The following is a 10,564-nucleotide window of genomic DNA, read 5'->3' as shown; positions in this document are numbered from 1 at the left end:
AGGATGATGGAAAAGGCCTGCTATTGCTAAACCTGTTTCTTCCACCATTATTAAAGCCTTGTTGAGGCTTTTGTTGATCCTTCCATGAGAAATTTGGATGATTTCTCCATGAGGGATTATAGGTGTTTCCATAGGCTTCACCCATGTAATTCACCTCTGCCATTGCAGAGTTCTCAGGATCATAAGCTTCTTCTTCAGAAGATGCTTCCTTAGTACTGTTGGATGCATTTTGCAAACCATTCAGACTCTGAGAAATCATATTGACTTGCTAAGTTAACATTTTGTTCTGAGCCAATATGGCATTCATAGTATCGATTTCAAGGACTCCCTTCCTTTGAGGCGTCCCATTACTCATGGGATTCCTTTCAGAGGTGTACATGAACTGGTTATTTGCAACCTTCTGCAGGCGCTTTCTTCAGGTGAATAGATCCACCTGCAGAATGGTCCAATGACATCTTAGATAATTCAGACAGACCATCATATAATATATTCAAGATGATTCATTCTGAGAGCATGTCAGAAGGCACTTTTTGGTCAGTTGCTTGTTGATGAGAGAACTTTTGCATGGTCTAGAAATTTGCGGATAAATCCTCGTTGCAAGTATAGTTTCTAAACCTTCAAAAGTTCTTTCATACAAACGTTTTGGTTGTCACAAGTAACAAACCCCTTTGAAATTGATAACCGAGTATTCAAACCTCGGGTCGTCTTCTCAAGGAATTGCAGGGAGGTATGTTCTTATTATTGGTTATGAAAAAGATAAAATTGGGGTTTTGAGAATGAGGAATAAATATGGCAAATAATTTAATTGACAATTAAAATAAATAAATACTGTAAAACAAATCCTTTGGCAAGGTACGAGAAATTGGAAATCCAGACTTAGTTATTCTTATCAATAATACTGAAAGTTGAATCTTAATTCCACTTAGTCAACCTTTGCTAAAGCAAAGGAAAGTCAAGGGACTAATTAATTGACCTTCAAATCCTATTTATTTCCTAAGAAAAGGTTGGGATTATTGAAGTTCAGTTCAATTAGCAAAGATAAAAGTTATCAATTATGTTGAGCTAAGATAACTCCTGAGTTACTGATTTCTTAACCAAGACCAAAAGGAATGAAATTAATTCTACTGGAATAACAATATCTTCAGATTAGGTATAATAAAAAGGGGCAATCATAAACTAAAATACCTCAAATATCATTAAATAATAAAATCATCATGAAAGTGGCATAGGCCAATTAGGCAACATAACTAATACAAGCAAGCATTCAAATGTCTGAAAATAACAAATAATTATAAAGTAAAAGAACATTGAACCTGGGATTGAGAGTCACTTCTAAAACTAAAAGAAGTCCTAAATCCTAATCCTAAGAGAGAGGAGAGAACCTCTCTCTCTAAAACTACATCTAAAACATGAAAAGTGAATTATGAAAGCCTGATTATGAATGGATGCATTCCCCCACTTTATAGCCTATAATCTATGTTCTCTGGGCCGAAAACTGGGTCAGAAACAGCCCAAAAGTCACTTCCAGCGCTTTCTGGTCCGTACAGGTCAGGAAAAGTGACGCGGCCGCATGGCTCATGCGGCCGCGCGGGTTGCGTTCTTGCCAGGTCACGCGTCCGCGTGACTCACGCGTTTGCGTCGCCTGGCGTCGGGGCAGCTATAGTAAATTATATATCAAATTGAAGCCCCGGAAGTTAGCTTTCCAACGCAACTGAAACCACGTCGTTTGGACCTCTGTAGCTAAAGTTATAGCCGTTTGAGTGCGAAGAGGTCAGGCTAGACAGCTTAGCAATTTCTCCAATTTATTGTATTCCTTCCACTTTTGCATGCTTCCTTCCCATCCTCCAAGCCATTCCTGCCTTATAATATCTGAAAACACATAACACACATATCAAGGCATCTAATGGTAATAAGAGAGGATTAATAATAAGTAAATATAAGATCAAAGAAGCATGTTTTCAATCATAGCACAAAATCAGGAAGGAAAATGTAAAACATGCGAATAATATGAATAAGTGGGTAAAGAGTTGATAAAAACCACTCAATTGAGCATAAGATAAACCATAAAATAGTGGTTTATCACTTGTATCTTTCCCAAGCTTCATAGAGGGATTCACCTTCTTTCTGTCTGAAGGTTTGAACATCCACTCTAAGCTTGCTCAGCTTTTGAGGAGGAAGGAACTTGGCTAAGAAAGCCATGACCAGCTTATCCCAAGAGTTCAGGCTATCTCTAGGTTGAGAGTCCAACCATATTCTAGCTATGTCTCTTACAGCAAAAGGGAAAAGCATAAGCTTATAGACCTCGGGATCAACTCCATTGGTCTTAACAGTATCACAGATCTGCAAGAATTCAGTTAAGAATTTAAAAGGATCTTCTGATGGAAGTCCATGAAACTTACAATTCTGTTGCATCAGAGAAACTAATTGAGGCTTTAGCTCAAAATTTTTTGCTCCAATGGCAGGGATTGAGATGCTTCTTCCATGGAAGTTGGAATTTGGTGCAGTGAAGTCACCATGCATCTTCCTTGTATTGTTATTGGGTTCGGCCATGTCTCCTTCTTTTTCAAGATTCTCTGTAAGGTTTTCTCTGCATTGTTGTGCTTTAGCTTCTCTTAGCTTCTTCTTCAGAGTCCTTTCAAGTTCAGGATCTGCTTCAACAAGAACGTCCTTGTCCTTACTGCTGCTCATATGAAAAAGAAGAGAACAGAAAAGAAGAGGAATCCTCTATGTCACAGTATAGAGATTCCTTTATGTGAGTAGAAGAAGATAAGAATAGGAGAAGGAGAAGAGAAGAATTCGAACACAGAGAGGGAGAGAGGGTTCGAATTATAAGAAGAACAGAAGAGTTAGTAGATAAATAAATAAATAGAAAGAGATGAGAGAGAGGAGAAAATTCAAATTTTAATTAAGAGAAAAGAAAAATATTTTTGTTTTTATTTTAAAATTTAGTTATAATTCAAAAATTAAGAGAAGAAATAAAATTAAAATTAAAGTTTGAAACAATTAGTTAATTAAAAGAATTTTGAAAAAGGGTGAAGAATTTTTGAAAATTAGAGAGAGAAAAGTAGTTAGGTGATTTTGAAGAAGATAAGAAATAGTAAAACAAACAAAAAGTCAATTAGTTAATTGAAAAAGATTTGAAAATCAATTTTTGGAAAGATAAGAAGTTAGAAAAGATTTTGAAATTGATTTTGAAAAAGATATGATTTGAAAAAGATATGTTTGAAAAGATAAGATATGATTAAAAAGATATGATTGAAATTTATTTTGAAAAAGATTTGAAAAAGAAATTTAGAAAGATTTGTTTTTTAAAATTAAAGTTAATGACTTGACTAACAAGAAACTAAAAGATATGATTCTAGAATTTAAAGGTTGAACCTTTCTTAACAAAAAAGTAACAAACTTGAAATTTTTGAATCAATCACATTAATTGTTAGTAAAGTTTTTGAAAATTTGAAATGAAAATAAGAAAAATATTTTGAAAAACAATTTTTTAAAAATTTTTTGAAAAACATGAAATAAAAATGAAAAAGATTTTATTTTTGAAAAAAAATTTTGAAAAGATAGGATTTTTAAATTTGAAATCTTGACTTGACTAACAAGAAATAACTTATTTTAAAAATTTTTGACTAAGTCAACCCAAAGATTTCAAAATTTATGAGAAAAATAAGGAAAATATATTTTTTTATCTTTTTGAATTTTTAATGAGGAGAGAGAAAAACCACAAAATGACTCAACACATAAAAATTTTGGATTAAAACAAATGATGCATGCAAGAATACTATGAATGTCAAGATGAACACCAAGAACACTTTGAAGATCATGATGAACATCAAGAACTTATTTTTGAAAATTTTTCAAAAAAAGAAAGACATGCAAGACACCAAACTTAGAGATCTTTCATGTTTAGACACTATGAATGCAAAAATGCATATGAAAAATATCAAAAGACACAAAATAAGAAAATATGAAGATCAAACAAGAAGACTTATTAAGAACAACTTGAAAATCATGAAGAACACCATGCATGAGTTTTCGAAAATTTTTTAGAAAAATTAAAACATGCAATTGACACCAAACTTAAAAATTGACTCTAGACTCAAACAAGAAACACAAAATTTTTTGGTTTTTATGATTTTATTAATTTTTTTGGATTTTTCGAAAATATCTTTTTGGAAAAATGAAAACAAGGAAAAAATTTTTGAAAAATTTTTGAAAATTTTTTGTTTTTTTTTTAAATAAAATAAAGGTTGAAACAAGAAGAAAATTACCTAATCTAAGCAACAAGATGAACTGTCAGTTGTCCAAACTCGAACAATCCCCGGCAACGGCGCCAAAAATTTGGTGCACGAAATTGTGATCTCAATGGCGCCAACAACTTGGTACGCACAATTGTAATCTCGACTCTTTTTCACAAATTCGCACAACTAACCAGCAAGTGCACTGGGTCGTCCAAGTAATAAACCTTACGTGAGTAAGGGTCGATCCCACAGAAATTATCGGCTTGAAGCAAGCTATGGTCATCTTGTAAATCTCAATTAAGCGGATTCAAATGGTTATGGAGTTTTGATAATTAAAAGACAAATAAATATAAAATAAAGATAGAGATACTTATCTAATTCATTGGTGGGAATTTCAGATAAGCATATGGAGATGCGTTTGTTTCTTCTGGATCTCTGCTTTCCTATTGTCTTCATCCAATCCTTCATACTCTTTTCTATGGCAAGCTGTATGTTGGGTGTCACCGTTGTCAATGGCTACTTCCCGTCCTCTCAGTGAAAATGGTCCTCTACGATTTCTGTACGGCTAATCAACTGTCGGATTTCTCGTCTCGGATGAAAACTACCATGCACAGATATCGTATGGCTAATTAGCTGTTGGTTCTTGATCGTGTAGGAATAGGATTTACTATCCTTTTGCGTCTGTCACCATGCCCTACAGTCGCGAGTTTGAAGCTCATCACAGTCATCCCAACCCAGATCCTACTCGGAATACCACAGACAAGGTTTAGACTTTTCGGATCTCAGGAATGCTGCCAATAGATTCTAGCCTATACCACGAAGATTCTAATCTCGGATTCAGATGCCTCATTGTCAGAGGGGATTCGATGTGAATCGTTGATTAGAAACCCAAGAGATATACATTCAAGCTTGTTTTCCTGTAGAACGGAAGTGTTTGTCAATCACGCGTTCAAAAGTGAGAATGGTGATGAATGTCACATAATCATCACATTCATCATTTTCTTGTGTGTGAATGGATATCTTAGAATAAGAATAAGCATGAACTGAATAGAAAATAGTAGTACTTTGCATTAATACTCGAGGAACAGCAGAGCTCCACACCTTAATCTATGGTGTGTAGAAACACCAGCGTTGAAAATACATAAGTGATGATAATCCAGGTATGGCCATGAGGCCAGCCCCCAATATCTAAGATGATAAATTCCAAAAGATGTTCCAAAGATGTGAGTACAATAGTAAAAAGTTCTATTTATACTAAACTAGTTACTAGGGTTACAGAAATAAGTAAATGATGCAGAAATCCACTTCCGGGTCCACTTGGTTGGTGTCTAGGCTGAGAAATGAAGCTTTCATGTATAAAGACTTTTTTTGGAGTTAAACTCCAGTTTGCAGCCTGTTTTGGGCGTTTAACTCTAGCTTGTAACCTGTTTCTGGCGTTTAACGCCAGAATACGGCAGGAAGTTGGTGTTTGAACGCCAGTTTGCATCTTCACAACACGAGCAAAGTATGGACTATTATATATTGCTGGAAAGCCCTGGATGTCTACTTTCCAATGCAATTAAGAGAGCGCCATTTGGATTTTTGTAGCTCCAAAAAATCCATTTCGAGTGCAAGGAGGTCAGAATCCAACAACATCAGCAGTCCTTTTTCAGCCTCTGAATCAAATTTTTGCTCAAGTCCCTCAATTTCAGCCAGAAAATATCTGAAATTACAGAAAAACACACAAACTCATAGTAAAGTCCAGAAATATGGTTTTTTCATAAAAACTAATAAAAATATACTAAAAAGTAGCTAGATCCTACTAAAAACTATCTAAAAATATTGCCAAAAAGCGTATAAATTATCCGCTCATCAATCATACACAAGGATGACAACCTTGTAAAAACTCGAAAAGGGAGGAAAAAGCATATCATCCCTTCACTTAAGGCGCCAATTTATGCTCGACAAAGCACAAAAACCATAAGCCAACGTTTTTAATGGTTGCTCAGATAAAGCGACGAGGTTCAAATTGGTGTCTAATAATTATAACATGGCTTGATGATTTAAAACAACTCAAGCTCATGATTTGAATGAAATTGAGTAAAACATAACCATATGATCTAAGCGATTTGCATTAAAAACAAGTCATATAAAATTCTATCACTCTAGAAACAATTCGAATCAAATGAGCTGAACAAATCATTGAAAGGCTTCAATCGATAATCCTATCCGCTTGATTGCTCGAGTCTGTCTTCATAAAGCTCGACCTCGAGCAGGGGCACAATGGATAAAGCAACAAAATCCGATGGCTATAAAGATGATCTGATACTTTAAAAGGACTCAAAGTAAACAAGTTGTAAAACTAAGTTGTGAAGTCCTAAAAACAGCTCGAATTTAAACGAGTTGTATAAAATCAGATCAAGAAATAGCCACGTTTTAATTAAGCGATTTGAAATGAAACAAATCGTAAAACCTTAAAATTACTCATATCGAACAAGCTAGACAAGGTTATACTCAGAAATAATTACGAGTTTTGAAATAAACTATTTGTATCAGAACAAGTCGTACAAAATTAGTACTATAAGTTTCAAATAATTCGTATTAAAACAAGTCATTAAGCTGCAACTCAAACTAAACGAGTTTCATGAAATCCGATCAAGAAATAATCATGTCTCAAAATAAGTGATTTGTATAAAAAACAAAGCCGTACAACAAATCTACAACCTTCAAAACAACTTGATATAAAACGAGTTGTACAAAATCAAAATAAATTTCAGAAAGGTGATTGTATTAAAACAAGTCATGCATCCTCAAAACAACTCGAACTGAACAAGTTGTACGAAACTAGGACAAGAAGTATTCTCTTGTTAAACAAGATGTGATAAAACCAGTCATACAGAGCCTACAGGCCTTAAATAACTCGAAAAGAATGAGTTGTACAAATCAATTCTAGAAAAAAAATTTGGCCAAAAACAAGTCGTATAAAGAGAGCAAGTCGCACAGAACATAAAAACGACTTGTAATATCGGATTACAAAATGACAAAGTAACAACTACACTACAACAAAATTGTAGCCGCACGGAGAAAGCGCACAAATAGTTACTGAGTAATGATACGAAAGCGTTACATGATTCAAATTATGTTGAGTCGACCGATCTTCTTGGTTTTAGACCTCAAAACTACTAAACAACTTATCTATAGCTTAACATTTTGCCTTGGTCATTTAATTGCTCGAGCCCGACTTTGTAAAGCTCGACCTCAAGTAGGGGCACTGTTCATGCACTGGCCCATAATTTAGTCAGGCCCAAAATGAATAAAGCCCAACCTACAGACATCGTTCTGATCTACCCCTACTCGACCTCATAAAGGTCGGACACAGCGACATGAGTTCGCTCCCGCTTATCTAAATAAGTAACTGTCTCCCAAGATATCTTTTATTTATCTAAAAGGAATATCTCAACAAATTTCCCAACAAAAGGGAATGGTTATCCACCCTTAAATGTGGAACTATTATAAAAGGTGGTTACCTATTCTACTATAAATACATTGACACTTTTAGGTATATTCAGGACCCAATTTAGAAAAAAACCTGCTTAAAACTCCTGTTAACTTAAGCATCGGAGTCTCTTGCAGGTACCACCCTATCTCCTCACGAAAAACTCGGACGGCAGCACCTCGGCACTAGTACAAGTCAGACGCTGCCTTATAAAGAGTCTGGATCTCACGTTCAGGCCAAAATCACCCTTTCAAGTAACTTCCAAAACAATTTATTATAAGAATTTAATTATAAATTTTAAATGATAAAAAGCTAACTAAAAATAGAATAAAATTATAAAGGCTAGCAAAATAACTAAACCTATTTAGTATTTATGAAAAAAGTTTGATTATATTATTGTAAAATAGTTTGATATGTTATGATAAATTTGACTGTATTCCGGTAAAATATTTGATTATTTTAATAATTAATTATTTTATTAAATATATATGACATAATAATATATTCAAATACTTCTTTAACTTTTGTGTTCATAAAGCATTATTCTAAACTTGACTAATTTACGTTGATATAAAATAATTTTTTTATTGATAATCATACATCCCATTGAATTACCAACACATGATCGATTAGAATGATAGATAATACTCTTTCTTTTAATAAGTAAATTTAAATTTGAATTCTAAACAAAGAAAAAAATGAATAGAAAAAGTAATTTTTATAAAAATTAAAATCTTCAAACATCATAATTATTTTCGATAAAAAAATATTTTTTGTAATGAAAAATTTTAATAAATTTTGATTAGTTTAATACCTAATCATCTGAAAATGAAATTTATTCACTTTTTAAACAAGTATCAATTTTTAAATGTACACCAAAAAATTTTATTTTTGAACAAAATAAAAAAAAAGAAAAATTGGCATTAAATGGTTTAATTAAATAAAAAGTAAATACAAGAAGACAAAACTGAGAAATGAAAGTAAACAAACAAAAGACTTCGACAAAATCAAAGGATTTTGAAACTAAAATTGCTAATTTGAAATTTAAAAAAAAGAAAAAAATACCTGCAAAATGGAAATAACTTACATGAAAGAAAATTATAGATAAATTTAAAAAGACATATAAAGATATGAAAAAAATCTTACAGAAAAAAAGTTTTTGACAGACTCAAAAAGTCACTGAAAATGTAAGTGCACGAAAGTATTTTTTAATCGAATTTCAATCTTTATTTCTTCTAAATTTTGTTTATTTATAATTTTTTCAACCAATCCTGAACTGCCACCTACCTTTTCTAGAGATTATGGAATGTAACTGTTTTCGCCAAGTACACAAGATCACATAACCGCTTATAAGATCTCTATCCTTTTTCTTTTTCGAAAGAAGTCTCATCGAATCACACATCTCTATATAGGTACGCTATCTTCCATTAATTTTACGGCACTCGATCTTCAAATCTTTAACAAAGATTTTTTCGATTCTCATTTATCTGTACATCGATCGCAATATCTTTTTTGTAGAATATCGACCAACATCATAATACATGATTCTAAAAATATCTCACTAAATCTCCTTGTGCTCATATTTATCACTATCAAACTATTTCTTTAAAAAGAAATCCTTAAAATTGAGTGATGACTCATGACATGATAAATGAAATTACACTTACGTTCTTTGAATTTACCAAAATTGCACACACCACTTTTCTATTCGATGAAAATATACTTGTTTCTTCTATGTTACGCCAATTGCAGAATCAAAAAATAAACGTAGATTCATTGTATTAATCTAAATTAACAAATTCAATTGAAATAGTATTGTTTTTTTTATTTTACTTTGTTCTTGTTGTTACAAAAATGAATTTTTTTTTTACAAGAGGACGTTTCAACTGCCAGTGATTTCGACTATAGTAGCAGAGACAGGTAAGCNNNNAAGTTGAAAGATAGTTATTGCCTTTTTTTGAATATCAAGATTTGCTACTCGATCATCAAAACCAAGTGAAAAACATGGGTATAGGATTCGAGAAGCAAGTTGAAGAAACATGAGATTTCAAGATTAAGGGAGACGTGAGTGTCAAAACTTCGGGTTCAAGATTCATCATGGTCAAGACAGTTTATGGCTGAAAAAAAAGAGGAAGTAAGATAGTGGACAACATACTCCAAGGCAAGTCTATTTCCATGACTTATAAATAGTAGAAATTTAGAAGAGTAAGACTTTAATCAAGAACACTAAATCATCACATAAAGTCATAAAATTTTCGGTCCATGCAATGCAAAGAAAGAAATAGAATGCAAGTGCATGTGCGTGTTAAAAGTCAATTTTTAACTTGTTTTTCTTTTACTTATTTGGTTTTTTATATCATTTATTATATTTAAATTTTGTTATTATTTTGTTTTAATCAATATTTTATGACTTTCATTGTCTTTTTTATTTAATTGTTTATTTTTTAGATATTCTATTACTAGTGATTCTAACGTAAAATTGCTTGACACCATAATCAAGTAATTTTCGAATTGAGTCCACTCTTTTTTTAGAGAAGTCGTATCTACTCTTCGATACTTGAGATCTTGATTTAAATTCGATTTCAACGTTCTATTAAGACACTCCATTAAAATTATAAAAATCGAGTGAAATAATTCTATTTAATTGAAATTACAAAAATGTCATTTACATAAATTTGTATGCCTAGAGAGGTTGTGAGGGTTAAAAATGATTTTATATAATTTATTTTAAACTTGATTTCAAATTTAATGACGCAACAGGAGAAAAGCATATACTGGTCAAACAGAAATGTAGTGTGTACTTAATTTTAATAAATTGCAGGGTCTAAATATAAATATAATTTAACAG

General features: G+C 32.2%; 1 pseudogene; it reads left to right on the top strand.

Moving 5' to 3' along the window:
* The first annotated feature begins 2,058 nt into the window (after nt 1–2,058).
* Nucleotides 2,059–2,157, top strand: LOC127743709 (uncharacterized; annotated as a pseudogene).
* Nucleotides 2,158–10,564: the final 8,407 nt, after the last annotated feature.

The sequence above is a fragment of the Arachis duranensis genome, chromosome 10 (assembly GCF_000817695.3).
Source record: "Arachis duranensis cultivar V14167 chromosome 10, aradu.V14167.gnm2.J7QH, whole genome shotgun sequence".
NCBI lineage: Eukaryota > Viridiplantae > Streptophyta > Magnoliopsida > Fabales > Fabaceae > Arachis > Arachis duranensis.
This window is presented reverse-complemented; position numbering and strand designations above follow the sequence as displayed.